Source organism: Melospiza georgiana, chromosome 24, assembly GCF_028018845.1.
Source record: "Melospiza georgiana isolate bMelGeo1 chromosome 24, bMelGeo1.pri, whole genome shotgun sequence".
Lineage (NCBI taxonomy): Eukaryota > Metazoa > Chordata > Aves > Passeriformes > Passerellidae > Melospiza > Melospiza georgiana.
The window spans coordinates 6,182,365-6,197,287 of record NC_080453.1 but is presented as its reverse complement, the minus strand read 5'-3'; positions in this window follow the sequence as shown (position 1 = coordinate 6,197,287).

Sequence of the window (14,923 nt, the reverse complement as noted above, 5' to 3'; positions counted from 1 at the left end):
TCTAAACTGCAAAGTGGTCAAAAAGACTTTTGACAACACAGGAGTAGTAATTTCTCCTTCCTCCATCCCACTTCTCTCCTTACCTTGTCCCCCATCCCTCCTGTCCCCTGGAGGTTCTCAGGTGTTTGCTGAAGCTCAGAGCACAAGCTAAAGGCTCCCACCCTGTAGAACTGCTGCTCTCTCTCTCCTCTCTCTCGTGACTCTTCTCAAGGAATTTGTTGAAACAAGACTTTGACATCTGCACTCTGGCAGATGTGGCAGAAACAGGCCAGGAAATGAAGGGGTTACTGCAGAAAGAGGGAATGAAAACAGACTCCCCTGAGGAAGTGTTACCTTGTTCCATTTTTCCTTTAGCAGAAAAAAAATAGTACAGAGGACCCTGCGAGAAGCTACCCAGCCCTGGCTCTCATGTCTCTGCTGCTGACAGTGCAAATGGCCTGATGTTTGGAAAAAAAAAAAAAGAAATATCCCTACAAAGGGAATTTTTGTTAATGCCACCATTTAAAACATTGTCTGTTTGAAAGATGCTGATGGAGCCATTTCCATTGGTTTCTGTTCTTAGTCCTTGCTGGTAGAGATGGGTGCTCCTATCAGCAATTTCACACCCTGTGTTGTGTCTTTATTTCAGGGTACACAATTGCAGCATCACTCACAAGATGTGATTTGGGAACTTTCCAGGAGAAATAAAAATTTTTCATCCTCGTGATATGCAACATGACCTTCAACTCCCAACACCCTAAAATAAAGTTTGTCTGAACTTTCCCATTGATGTATGCAGGCTCTAGGATAAAGCCTGAAGGTTCCTCCTGCTTGGAAGCTTGTGCTCTCCAGTAGTTTATCACCTGGAAAGTACAATGTCTATTCCCTGATATGTCAGGATAGAGACACTATTTTTTGTTTGATGGCTCAGCTTGACTTTTCAATGACTAAAATTTACATCGTGGGGTTTCAATCATCCGAGTTAGTTCTCGAAAGCCTTTGATCACTGCCCGTGGGTTAACTGCTCTGAGGAGTCTCAAAACTGTTGGTATTGTTAAACAGACAACATATTTTTCTTTTGATTAGACACCGAGGCCAGCAACACTGTCTGCTGTGCAGAGTTATCTGAGCAGTCTTCTCAAGTGCTGCAAGTTTACCCTTGAATATGACAGATATAAACCACCTTTTCTGTGTCTGTGTATCTTTCAGTCAAGTGATTGATCTGCCACATTAGTGTGAGCTCCAGCTTTGTCACCCTGGCACTTGCAGGCTGAGCTATATATTCTGCAAGGGGAGCTTGCCAAGGACACTCCTAGGATGGAGTAATCACCAGAAGAAACCTTTGCATCATTTGCAAATATATGAATTTGGTTTGTATACTAGCAGGCACAGAATGTCCCTAACAGAAATTGTTTTCAAGGACAAGCACAGAGCCCAGAGAAAATTCTCCTGCAGCTTCCAGCCTCAGTCACATCACTTAACATCTTAACTTTTCAGAGGTGCTTCCAACCAGCTGGTTAAAAACCTCTGCTGAAATTATTTCAACAGATCTGTAAGAACATACAGGAAGGACACGAGCAACGTGGTATGAGCTCTGATTCATAATTTTTCTTTAAATTAATTTTTGGAAATGAATGCAAAAAAGATGAAGATGCATTGCAGAAGTGGGACAGAGCATGGCAAATTCAATCACTTTATTCAGGACACGGATTAATTCCTAATGACAGTAGGCAGGACAGCAAGGCCCTATCAATTAGTGCCAATCAGGTGCTAAGTGTAGCTTCTGTTCCAGGGTAAATGTGGGCAGGAGATGAAGCTCCTTCCTTTTGCTGGAGTAGCTGTTGGAGGAGCTGCATGTTCTCAGTGCTGTCTTGCACAAAAGTCAAGCAGGAAAATGCCCACAGTGTCATCCCTTGGGGCTTCCTGAATTTCAAGGGCTTTAAGTGTGGAGTAACTTCCTTTGGTGAGAGCGTGTACAGTTCAGAGTGAACAGGACACATTCAGTGGGGGAGAGGGTGTCTCTTGTTCTGCCTTGCCGTCACTCTATGCAAAAAAAGAAGGAAAATGAGCTCAGTAAGAGTTAAACAACAGTCTTAAAGCCTGCAAAGTTAGGTAACTCTAAATAGCAATTAAAAAGGATGGGTTTTACAGTAGCTTTTGAAAGTGATTTTTTTTGGAAATGAACATTTAAGAGAAGCGAAACTTACTGTGTGGTAATGGATATGGAATTTTGAACAAGAATCAGCACCTGTGACCTGATGAACTGGGCAGCAGCAGGTCCAGGGTGTCCTTCCCACCCTAAAGGTGACATTCCTTTAGGATTTGGGACCTTTCCTCTCCAAGCCTGTTGGTGCCACAGCAATGGGTGGCATTGACCTGTGGGGAGCTCAGCAGAGTACAAACTGTCAGATGAAGTTGGGGAGAAAAGAGCCCTTGGAAGTTTGAATGGCAGCTGTCAAATGTGCAACCTCTGTTTAATTTGCCTCAAGAGATGAGAGATTCCTTGGTGACATTTAGCTCTGTCTCCAGAGGTGTAGAGGTGAGGGGTTCTGGAGACCACTTCTCTGAAGTGCTACAGAATAAGTATTCAGTTCTCTTTTTTCCTAAAAGACTTTGGGCATCTCGTTGAAATACCAAGGAGAGAAAGGTAGAAAGACATAAAAAGGTCATTAGAAAAATTTAAGAAAGTGGCATTTAGCAGATGGAATGGCCCTGTGATGGCTGCAGTGCCAGCCTTCACCCTAATTGTGGCTCAGAAAGATCAGCAGGAATGGTTTTCAGATGAATCTCAGAGAAATGTTCCAAGTCTCATTTGTCAATAGACTTTACTAAAGGACTGCTGATGGAGTAAAACAGAAAGCAACACATCCCTCTCCACTGCAGGAGCTGGAGGAAGTGATCTCTTTGAAGTTCCAATAGGAATTGCAAACACCAACAGGTTGTATCTCCCAGTTCAGTTTTGGGCAGTCTCAGAGGGGATTTGGAGTCCTACCTGCTCCTCACCTCCTGGAAGAGTGAAAAGCTGGACATTTTGTGGAATCACTGAATTGTGGGATGGCTTGGGTTGGAAGGAGATTAAAGATCATGTAGTTCCACTCTCCTGATATGGGCAGGAACACCTTCCACTAGAACAGGTTGCTGAGAGCCCCCTCCAACCTGGCCTTGAACACTCCTAGGGATGGGGCAGTTCCTGGAAGAACTGGAGGAGATTTGGTCGTTCCTGGGTTGTGTTTGTTTGCCTTCAGAATAATCTCACTGCTAAATTTTTCACTAAAAAACCAAACAGGTATTAAAAGGAATTTAGTTGGGGTTTTTTTGTCTGTTTTTTTTTTAAATTTATTTTTTATTTTTTTAAATTAGCATTTTAGCATGAACACTCCCCCATCCCATACCAAGTCCATGCTCTCTATCCAGGGGGGAATATTCCCATACAGGATTATTCCCTGGTGCTGATGTTCTGACTGGCTGGGAGGAAAGCTTGTTGAGAGGATTTCTTTCCCCAGTTCCTCCAGCTCTCGTCGTTGCCTTGTTTGATGTGGGCAATCTGATATGAAGGCAAACACACCTTCAAGTGCTCAGGAAGTGCCAGGATCTGTGGAGATAATGAATTAAAACGCTGCCATGGAGCTCGTTCCACCTCAGATGTGCATGTTTAATTATGTGACAGGTTTTGATAGAAAGTACAATGTTTAAGTGTCTGTAAATTCCGAGCATCTGGTTTGATGAACTGATCTTTATGTATTCCTGCCTCATAAATGGCTTTGAATGCACTTCTAACAAGGGACTGGATTAGGCATAATAGGACAGGGACAGCACGGGGAGAACGTTTCAATTGGCATCTAAAAGGCATCAGTTTCTGTGTGGGGTGAGAGTGTGAAAGTGCCTTTTAGAATAACCCGTGAAAAATGCAGGAGATGAGTTAAATGTGAACCCAGGAGGAAGGTCTTGAAGATTGTGCTTGCAGCAAAAATGTGATCAATGGGGAGCGAGAGCGAAACAATGCGGGGCTGCCGGCGAAGTAGGTCACCCGTTAACGAGGCACTGCCTCACGCAGAGGGAGAATTTAATTTTTAAACACCAGATCCTACATTTGCCTGAAATAAAACCTAGCTAGAAATTTAGCAGCTGGCCAAATAAGAAAAGAAAAAAAAAATTATGTTTCATTCTGCTGTGTTCGGTTTTTATTAAATTTACTTATATAGCGGTTTAATAACTTTTAAGTGTTATTAGATGTGAGTCCTTTATGTTGCTGCTCAGGATACCCATGAACCAGGAGCTGTTGAACGATGGTGGTGCAGGGACAAAGCTGTGCATTTCTTGCACTTATGCTATGGGAAGTTGATAAATTCAAGTTCTTTGTGTGCTGTCTGTTCACAGAAATAATATAAAAATCTATGTGGGTATAAAAGCATGAGGTACCCAAAGCTTTGAGAAAGCAGCTGCTGTTGGAATATCCTTTATGTAATACCAGGGCTGTATAAAGTGTGAGTAAAGTGACATAATTCAGATTAAGGCTTTCCCAGCATATTTGTTCTCCATGAACAGTCCATAATTTAACACATTGCTGTTCCTCCAAGAGCAGCTCCACATTCACTTGAACCCCTTCCTGTTGTAATTAGTATTTTATCTTATTGATTAATAGAGAAAGATCTATAAGGCCAGTCTTAAAATCATTTAGCAGTAAAACACTGTGCAATAATAGTGTCTCTGTAATCCCTTTAATAATGACACAAAGGAGTTATTATTTCTTCTCAGGTGTCCACAGTGGATTTATGTCGATGAGAGGGAAATTCCTTGTGGGTCAGGGTGGTCACAGGCTGCAGTTTTGGAGTGCAGCTGAGCTGTCTGCAGCCAAGGCTCAGAGAGTTTAATAAATGCTGATAAACCACTAATCTATAATATTTAACCCTTCTGTCTTCTTTCATCTGCTACAATTTTGTGTTAGTGGAAAAATATCCCGTTTCATGGCCATACATTTTCCACAGAGCAAAATTTTTTTCGAGAATGTTATTTTTAATTGCTGTTTTTGCTGGTTAGCAGAGGGTGTAAGGGAAGGTCCTGGAAAATGCCCAGAGCCCTTTGTCAGGGTGATCTGTTCCAAAACAGCATGCACTGAAGGTAGGATGCTCCACTTTTGGGCACACACCAAGTGAATTTCTATTTTTTGGTCTCAACTGAGCTGAATTAAGCCCACACCATCCCATTTAAAAGAAAGTATAAAATATCCACATGAAGCCATGCTCTGATTTAATGGGAACAGCTCTTGTGAGCTGCAGAATTCTAAATTGCAGCTGGTGACTAAAGGTTGAATTTTTGCCATTGTGCTTGGGCTTCTGCATTATCCAGAGCAACTCATCCTCACGAGGTATTTAAAAGTAGCCTTGAGAAATGAGCACAAATTCTAGACAATGGCCAGCATTCAGCTGGCAGAAAAATGTTTTATGTCTGGAAAATATTTGAAAAAAGAGATTTGAATCTTCTCCAGACTTCATTAGGGGATGAGCTACCTGAAGAAAACTTCAGTGGAAGGAATAAAACAGGAATTGGGACAATGATTAAAACAAAAGCAGAGTAATTGTCCTTTTCTCACCTGAGAATTATTTTCCCACAGAGCCAAACCTGCCTGTCTCTCTCCTTGGAGCAATGATGCTCCTTTGGACCGTGGCAAAGGCCTGAAGGAATTAGGGGGGAGTCTCTGTGCCTTCATTTCTGGTGGGTGTTTTTACAACTGTCTGCTCCTAGGCATTGGTCTAACATAATGAAATGAACATGTATTTTTAGAGGTGATATGAATTTTGGATTAATTAAGAATGTAAGTCCCAGGCTCCTTCTTTAGATGTTAGCTCTTATTAATATTTATAAAAAACCAATTCCATATTAATACATTCATAATACATCAGATATGTGGCACTACCCTGTTTAATAGATTTTTTTTAGAACATCATTGTAACTGTGAGGATGTTCTCCTCTGTCCTTCTCCGAGTTGAAAGAGTATTCATATGGATTTTTCTCCCAATGTTTAGACAGGATTTTTCTGAAAAGCCTCCTTTTTAATTACCTCACCAGTCCATCAATAGAGGGCCGTAGGCAACGTAATTTCAGCAGCGAGCAGAGGTATAAACTGCAATGGGAACAGTCAAGGAGCAGAATTGCTGCAGGTGTGGATTGAATCACATCCAATACCTGGCACTGGTGCTGGGGAATGTGAATGGATGTGGGGCTGGGGGGCTCAGCCCTGCTCTGTGGTGTATCTTAGCTGTGTCCCCCTCTTGATGCCCACTGAGGGGCTGTCCTGGGTCACCCAGGGCCAGGGGCTGCTGTGGGGACACTGCTGGGGCTGGCACAACACAGGGACCCCACAGGGCACCAGGGGTGTGCAGCTTAAAACTTAAAACTGTGTGTCAGTGTGACGGTGTTCACAGGGGTTCTTGGGTGAGGGAAGAGATGAGGATCTAACTCCATGTTTCAGAAGGCTTGATTTATTATTTTATGATATATATTACATTAAAACTATACTAAACGAATAGAAGAAAGGGTTTCATCAGAAGGCTAGCTAAGAATAGAATAGGAAGGAATGAATAACAAAGTTTTGTGGCTCGGATGGAGAGTCTGAGCCAGCTGACTGTGACTGGCCATTAATTACAAACAACCAACATGGGCCAATCACAGATGCACCTGTTGCATTCCACAGCAGCAGATAATCAATGTTTATATTTTGTTTCTGAGGCCTCTCATCTTCTCAGGAGGAAAAATCCTAAGGAAAAGATTTTTCACAAAAGATGTCTGTGACATGCCAGAAATTGCTTTAAACCACGGCTAGGAGTGAGACACATAGAGGAAGGAGCTGCTGGTTTTGAGTCCTACACAGAGCTGTAGAACCATGGTATGGTTTGGGTTTGAAGGCACCTTAAAGATCATCCATTGTACCCCCTGTCATGGGCAAGGACAATTTCCACTGTCCCAGGGTGCTCCAAACCCTGTCCAACCTTGCCTTGGACACTTCCAGGGATCCAGGGCAGCCACAGCTTCTCTGGGCACCCTGTGCCAGGGCCTCAGTGCCCTCACACACCCAGGAATTTCACCCTGGCTTTTTCTAACCCAGGATATTCTAATTCTTTCACCTAACCCTGCCCTGCGGCAGTGTGAAGCCATCACCCCCTGTCCTGTCACTCCAGGCCTTGTAAACCCTCTCCGTCCATCTGTCCTGCAGCTCCCTTCAGCCACAAGGAGCTCACAAGGCCGCAATGAGGCCACTCCAAAGTTTCTCCTCTCCAGGCTGAGCAATCCCAACTCTCTGGGCTTCTCCTCATGGCAGAGAAGCTCCAGCCTCTGATCACCTCATATGTAACCATGAATCAGTGAAGGTGGGGCCTTGTGGCACCGTTTCCTTTCTCTTTTGTGCTGCTCCTGGGCTCAACTTCCCCCAGTTCCTTCCCCTGCAGTAATTAGGATTCCATATTTTTTTAAAATCTTTTTAACATTCCTCATTTCAAAGTTAATTTGCTTTGAGAACAACCCAATTAGAGGTGAATCACTCTCTATATGTGCAATTCTGCACTAATTGCTTTATTTGATCATTTTATATTTATAAGCTAAATGCCTTATTTTCTTTAGGAGGGAGCTCTCGCTGCCTCCCACCTCTCACAGCTCAAGGTCTTTTCCATTTGTGGGTGGCTGTTGGCAATAAAGAACAATGTTATTATACCGTTGTTCAGAGAATTATGTCATTTGCAAAAGAATCACAGCTCAGACCGTGTGAGGGGAGCTGCGCGGGGGCTCGGGGGAGCAGTGTGTCCTCCTTGACATCACAGGCATGGAGGCTTGGCTTGAATCCCTGGCCCAGGAGCTGGAGAAAATACAAAATTTGAGACAGTTTTCTGTGGCACTGGGGGAGATCTGATAGCTAGTCATGCCCACAGTGACTGAGGGTTCACGCTGAAATTGAACCACACATGATCCTGTGTTCTGGTGATGCCTCAGGATTGTAGCTTTTATTTTTTTAATATATATTTGTAATCCTGCAGTTCTTTAGTATATAACTCCAAACTCCACACACAGTGTGAGCTGCTGCTTTCCCATTTTGGGCAGACACAACAATTCCTCTCCAGGCCTGGCAATCAAGGACACCTCACTGCCTCAGGTCCTGAGAGATGGAAACAAAAGTGAGTTGGGGGAGCAAACTTGGAGTAAATGACTTCATTAGTTGAAGGTGTAATTGGAAGATGAACCCCTAATATGCAAATGGACCAAAATTATAAAAGTGTGAAAACCTGTGAGCCATTGTCCATTCTGGGTGGCTTTGTCTGCCCTAAATGTACCTGAAGGCCTTCAATAAATAGAACTGCTTTTTATTGCCTTTAATTTTGTCTGGCCTCTGTTTTAGGGAGCCCCAAAAAGGCATCACTGGCACATTATTTTTTGGGGCTGAAATGGGTGTCTCAAAGTTGTCATTAAAGATAAATCAATAATTGTCATCTGCTCTGTTACATGTGTTTAGGATTGATTCTGAATTATTCCACGGTGGTTTTTAATAAAACTATTTGTAGGACATTTTGCTGCTGTTAGCAGGAGTGTGAAGCCAGGCTTGGGGAGCCAGGTCAGGGCAGCAGCTCCAGCTGCTCACAGCACTTGCTCAGGCTGGGTAAATGTCCATCAATCCTCACTGCCAAATTAACGCCCAACATTTGCAGCTGGGATCTTTATTACCTAAGTTCCAGCAATCTTGTTGGAAATGTGATTTTTCCCAGTCCTGGTTTTCCCTTGGAGGGGGTTGTCCTGACTTTGTACCCATCACTGTCATCCAAATCTATAATTTCCAAAAAAGAGTGAGTGTGCTGTATGTACAGATCTAGAAATAGAGAAATTCTGAATCTAAAATATTGAGGAGGAGGGTAAAGGTGAGACAGAGAATGGGTAAAATTCCAGATTGAGCAGTGGGAGCAGCTCATGAACCAGGCCTGGCAAGAGCCAGATGACTGTGCCAATCCCTATTTATGTGGCAATAAATATATTTATCTCCTTTAAAAAACCCAAAAAACCAAAAACCCACACAATAAGAGATCATATTATTTTGAAGCTTGGAGAAAATTTTCAACTGAGAGAAAGAAAGTTCTGTTTGTTAGTTTTTTTTTATGTAGTGAATAAATCAGTATTTAGGTGAGTTTTCTGGTGGTATTTACAACACTGACGCTTGAACTCTTGGTTTATTTATAATTCCAAGGATCCTGCATCCAACTTAGTAATATAAAGATTGCCACCTTGTCCCATTTCAGAGCTGCAGGCAGCACTCTCCATCCCTATCAGAATCCCATCTACCAGCCCAGCAGCAGGGAAAGAAATTGGCACCAATTCAATTTATGCAGGCTGGAAATAAGATTGGGAAATACCATCACCTTAATTCATTATTATTTTCACTATGTGAGTTGTAATCTTGTCATTATCCTTTCTGCCAGCCTTAAGATCATTCAGTTCTCCAGGGAGTTTGAAATGTTTCTTGCCAGGTAGCAGTGCTGGAACCCCAGCTGGCACTGAGCGCTGGGGGAAATCAGGGGTGCCTGGTGTGGGGCTGGGGAAGGTGCTGTGCCCCTTTGTGCCACCCTGTGTTGTTCCACAGGTGTGTGTTAGACCAGGCTGGTTGTTAATTTGTTAATTCCATTCCTGACAATCACAACTCTGGGCACAGAAAGCCCTGGGGATATGGTCAGGCCATAAATGTGCTTCCTTACCACTGGCTGTGTTTGAAATGAGGAGCTTTGGTGAGTAATTTCCAAAGCCACTGGACCAAGCAGGCACAGGGTGAGACCCTGCAGCCTGCACAGCCAGGACAGCTGAGGAACACATTGGGGACACATTGGGAACACATTGGGGACACATGGGGACACATGGGCAATGCTGGCTCTTCTGACATTAATCCAGGGAAGTCGTGTGTGTTAAATGGGGTCTGGGACAGAGTTTGTGCCCCTGGCTGGGACAGGAGGCAGGGAGCTCTGTGTGGAACCTGCCTGCCCTGCCCTGAGCAATCCCTGACAGTTCTGCCCTACTTTTGGCATCCTTGGGAGCTCTGTCCTGCCCTCAGTATCCTGACAGTTCTATCTCAGCCCCTGATCAGGCAGACTGTCGCAGACATCTTTTATGAATAATCCTTTCCTTAGGATTTTTCCTCCTGAGAAGCTGAGAGGCCTCAGGAACAAAATGTAAACATTGATTGTCAGCTGCTGTGGAATGCAACAGGTGGATCTTTGATTGGTCTCATAGAGTTGTTTGTAATTAATGGCCAATCACAGCCCAGCTAGCTTGGACTCTCTGTCCAAGCCACAAACCTTTGTTATCATTCTTTGCTATTCTTAGCTTAGCCAGCCTTCTGATAAAACTTTTTCTTCTATTCTTTTAGTATAGATTTAATGTAATATATATCATAAAATAATAAATCAAGCCTTCTGAAACATGGAGTGAGATCCTCATCTCTTCCCTCAACATAAAAGACCCCTGTGAACACTGCCACAGCAGACTGGACAGCAGGATGGGGAACACGTGCTGATATGTAGGACAAAATCACTGTAATGCAGAGGGAAAATAGACCAAGACTTGTGGGTGCATAGGACCCTGTGGGTGCTGCTCCTGAGTCCTCAGCAGCTGCCACAGCCCCAGCAAACACGGAACTCCTGCATCCTGCAGGCTATAAAAACCCATGATGGGAAATATCTGCAGGAGCATCAATCTTCGTGAATGAGGAGAGGATGGAGCAAGGGAGTCACGAGTGAGTTATCCTGTCACTCCTGACAAATGGAGATAAATGGTGTGACACCAGCTATTTATTTATACACTTTGCTGGCTTTGCATATGGGTGTGAGCAGGAGAAGCAGCATGGTTGCACATGTGCCACTGCTGCTGCAAAGGGCTTTGGTCAGGGTTTGGGGATGCCATGGGACAGAGAGGGAGAAACAGCAAGCATTTCTCACAGTGGCTTGTGAGAATTTTTAGGGAGTTGTAAGGACGTGATAACTTGTAAAGTATAAACAGTCTACAATCGGTGTTTTTCTACTTCATCTTTCTGTTCTTCTCAAGAGCAGTATGTGAGAAAAATGTTTTTCTTAGTTAGCCAATCAAATAAAATCTATCATATCACTCTATAAAAACCACACAGTTCTCTTAAATAAAACCTTTGCTTTTTCTACAAGCCTGCCTGTTCCTGTGTCATTCTTGGCACAAGAGTAACAAGGGTGAGCTTTGGGAGGTTTTTGCTGTGTGGTCACAGCTCCACAGAGAGAGATCAGAGAAGAGCTTTTCCAGCTGATGCTGTCTGGGCTGCATCCCTTTGTTTCCTGAAGCCCAGAGTGCTGTGAAGATTGAAATCTGTAATTTTGAGAGCTCTGTATTGTTGGAACAAGGCCCTGATGGGGGTAATCCCTGATGCTTTGCAGTGCTTGAAGCCCAGGTCTGACGGAAGGAGCTGGGGAGCTGTGGGATGTGCATCATGCACTTTGCATTATGCATCTTAGAAATGCAAATTTATTTTCATCTTAACCCTCAGCTCAGTGCAATCCTGCTAATCCTTTCACAAAGGCATGAACTGCTAATCCAAGTGCTGCACAGGTCTTGCAGATCTCTGAGCAGTTTCCCAAATTCCTCTCCACGTTGAAAAGGAAATTTGTATTATTTGGATATCAAGAGTGCAGCTGAAATTGGGGGTGACTTTTGCTTCTCTGGTGAGGTTTCCCAGGAATGAGCTGGTGTGAATCCTTCCTTCCTTCCAGCTGCCTGAAACAAGGAGCTCCTGCAGTGAGTTCTGCTTCTCCTGGAACTCCTTCTGATGGAATTGCACTAACACAAAGTGACAAAGAATCAGACAAACTGACACTGAATTTAGGGGGCTGTGGAAGCCTGTGTTGCCTGTACTTGGCCTTGTTAAGGAACAGGAAATCTGAGTGGGTTTAAATGTGTGTTTGTTCAGTGACTGATTCGTGAGCTGGTTTCTGTGCTAAAAAAACCCCTCATTTTTATTTTGGAATAAATTCTGTACACAAATGTAATCACCCAGAAAAATATTTACTGTGACCAGCACAATCAATTCCCTGACCCCTTTATCTTTATAAAATCACCCAGCGAGGCTGCTTTATAATTTACTATTGTTTTATTAATTTTATCTCACTGTTCTTTCAGCAATCATTCCTGTCACAGTCAGGGATTTGTCATCCAAGCCAGCCAGCCAAAAACCCAAACCAGTTTGCAAACACCCAAACAGGAACATTAACAGGGCAATGCTGAGTGTGCATTGCTGGTGTCTCAACTCTGCTGCCAGCCCCATGGTGGGGGGACATCCTTGGATGCAGAGGGTCCTGCAAGGCTGGACATGGTTCAGTCGCCCCTCAGAGCCTCTGATTTACTGTGAGTGAGACATAAAAGGTCCCATGAGGTTAGGAAATGCTGCCTTTGGGGGAGAGGGAAGGAGCCCACTGCCAGCATGACAAAATTGCTGCCCCTCCTGCCAACCTCCCCTCTCTCTGTGCATCAAGGGTTTCTCTAACATTTCTGGCTGGAGGGTGTGTTCAGATTTCTTTATTTATTTCATATTCCATGGACACATGAGATGAGGCCAAGCTGTATAATTTTCTTCCCACTCCCTGTGTGCAGCCACTGAATTCATCTTAATTTCCTGCACCAGTGCCCATGGACTGGGAGCTGCTTTCTGCCCCCCCTGAAGTGAATGATGCTGTTCAGGAGCTCAGGTGATTAAAACAGGCAGACTCCAGCTAGGCACAGAAAAGGGCATTTGCTCATGTGTGCTCTTGGTGTAAGGCAGCAAAAAGCTGAGGGATTGTGGGGTGGTGCAGAGGGATGGAGTGTGCATTGAGGTGCCACCACTCTTTTGGTCTGTCACCACATGGAGTCATGGCAAAGCTGAGCCCCAGAGACCCCCTAAAAACCACAGCCTTCTCTCCCCCCTTGGCTGTATTTGAGTTTTTGATTTTTCAGGCCCTTTTTCCATGTTCTGGTTGTGTATTTGTGGGGACTCCCGGGGTGTTTTGTGTAGGAAGTCAGAACAAGGCTCCTGCAACCCTTGCCCACTGTGGAAAGAGGTGCTGGCACATTGTGGATCACAGCAGGGCAGGGATGAAGGGAGGTAGGTAGGATATTTCCCATTAAAGGAATTTTGCTTCCCTCCTCACCCACAGGCTCCTCCTGCCCAAACAGAGCCCCTTGGAATGCCTGGGCCTTGGAAACTGAGCTGCTGTCTCCTGTGTAGAGTCAGAACTTCACAGAACCACAGAATCATGGAATGGCTTGGGTTGGAAGGAGCTTACAGCTTGTTTTCTTCATGGCAGGGACACCTTCCACTATCCCAGGTTGCTCCAAGCCCTGTGAATTTGTCCTGGAACATTTCCAAAGATGAGGCAGCCACAGCTTCTCTGGGTAACCTATGCCAGCGCCTCTCCACCCTCACAAGGAAGAATTTCTCCCTAATATCCCATCTAACTCTGCCCATGTCAGTGTGAATCCATTCCCCCTTGTCCTGTCACTGCATTCTCTTGCAAAAAAAAAAAAAATTACTAGAAATAAATAAAGTAAACAAAGAGTGTTTCATGAGCAGCTGAAAGGTTGGCGGAGGTCACACCAGATCATTGCTGATTCTCAACCATCCATTTCTGGCTCCTTGTTCATGCCCAGACAGAGAAGCCACAAGTGCAGGAGTTGTGTCTGTGCTGCCCCAGGGCCAGGGCCTGTCCCTGCTGTAACCAGCCAATGCTCCCACCTGCTGCAGGGGATAATTTTTTGTTTATAGAAAAATCCATAAGGTTTGAGTTATCAAAAGCTGTGTGCACTAGTGAGAAGGACACAAAATCAATGCTGAAATATTGTCTTATTTAATGGCCGCTGTAAATAGCCCTGTTCTGGTTTTTTAGTAGCAGTGAGTTATAGCAGGGAGTGGGGGGCAGTGGGGTGGGCTGGTCTGCAGCCCAGAGCTCCACGAGACCCACCTGGCCCTGGGGGAGCTGACAGAGGCTGTGACAGAGCAGGAGGTATGGCTTCCCATGGCCACAGGGCAGGATTGGATGGGATATTGGGAAAGAATTGTTCTGTGAGGGTGGGCAGGCCCTGGCACAGGGTGCCCAGAGCAGCTGTGTCACTCTAGAACATGACATGGAAAGATGTGGACACTGGAATCTCCAAGATAAAAAAGAGGGCAGTTTAATTTCTGGCTCCAACATTTATAGATTTCCAAAAGTGACAGTGGATTGAAGGGTGAAAGTGCCACCTCTCCAATGACACTGGACAAACCAACAGTCCATCAAATTTCTCCTCCTCCAGAAAAGAATGCAAAACAATTAATTATTTACATAAAGTCCCTGAGAAAGTTCATTACAAGAATGTAAACATCAGAAGGCTTAGAAGATCTCAAAAGAACAGAGCAACAGAGCTGTGGCTGCCCCTGGATCCCTGGAAGTGCCCAAGGCCAGGTTGGATGGAGCTTGGAGCACCGTGGGACAGTGGAAGGTGTCCCTGCCATGGCAGAATTTGGAACAAAACAGGCTCTAAGGTGTCTTCCAACCCAAGATATTTTGGGATTCTGTGATATCTTAGTTCATGAGTTCATGGGAGTGAATTTAGCAGAATCACAGATGCCACATGCAGGGACACTTTCCACTAGACCAGGCTGTTCCAAGCCCCTCCAACCTGGCCTGGAACAGGGATGCCCAAGGGATGTGACATCCATAACTTTTCTGGACAACCTGTGGCAATGTTTCACATGTGTCCTCTCCCCTTCTCTTTCTGTAAGACCTGTTTTTAGAAACATCACTGGGGCTTATAAATGAGGCTTTTAAAACTGTTTAAATACCTGTCATATTTATGGTTTGTTTCCATGTCATAGCATGCAATTATCTGCTGGAGAAGTTCTTTCTAGAATATATTCAGGTAATTTGGAAAACACTGGTATTTTCCCCCT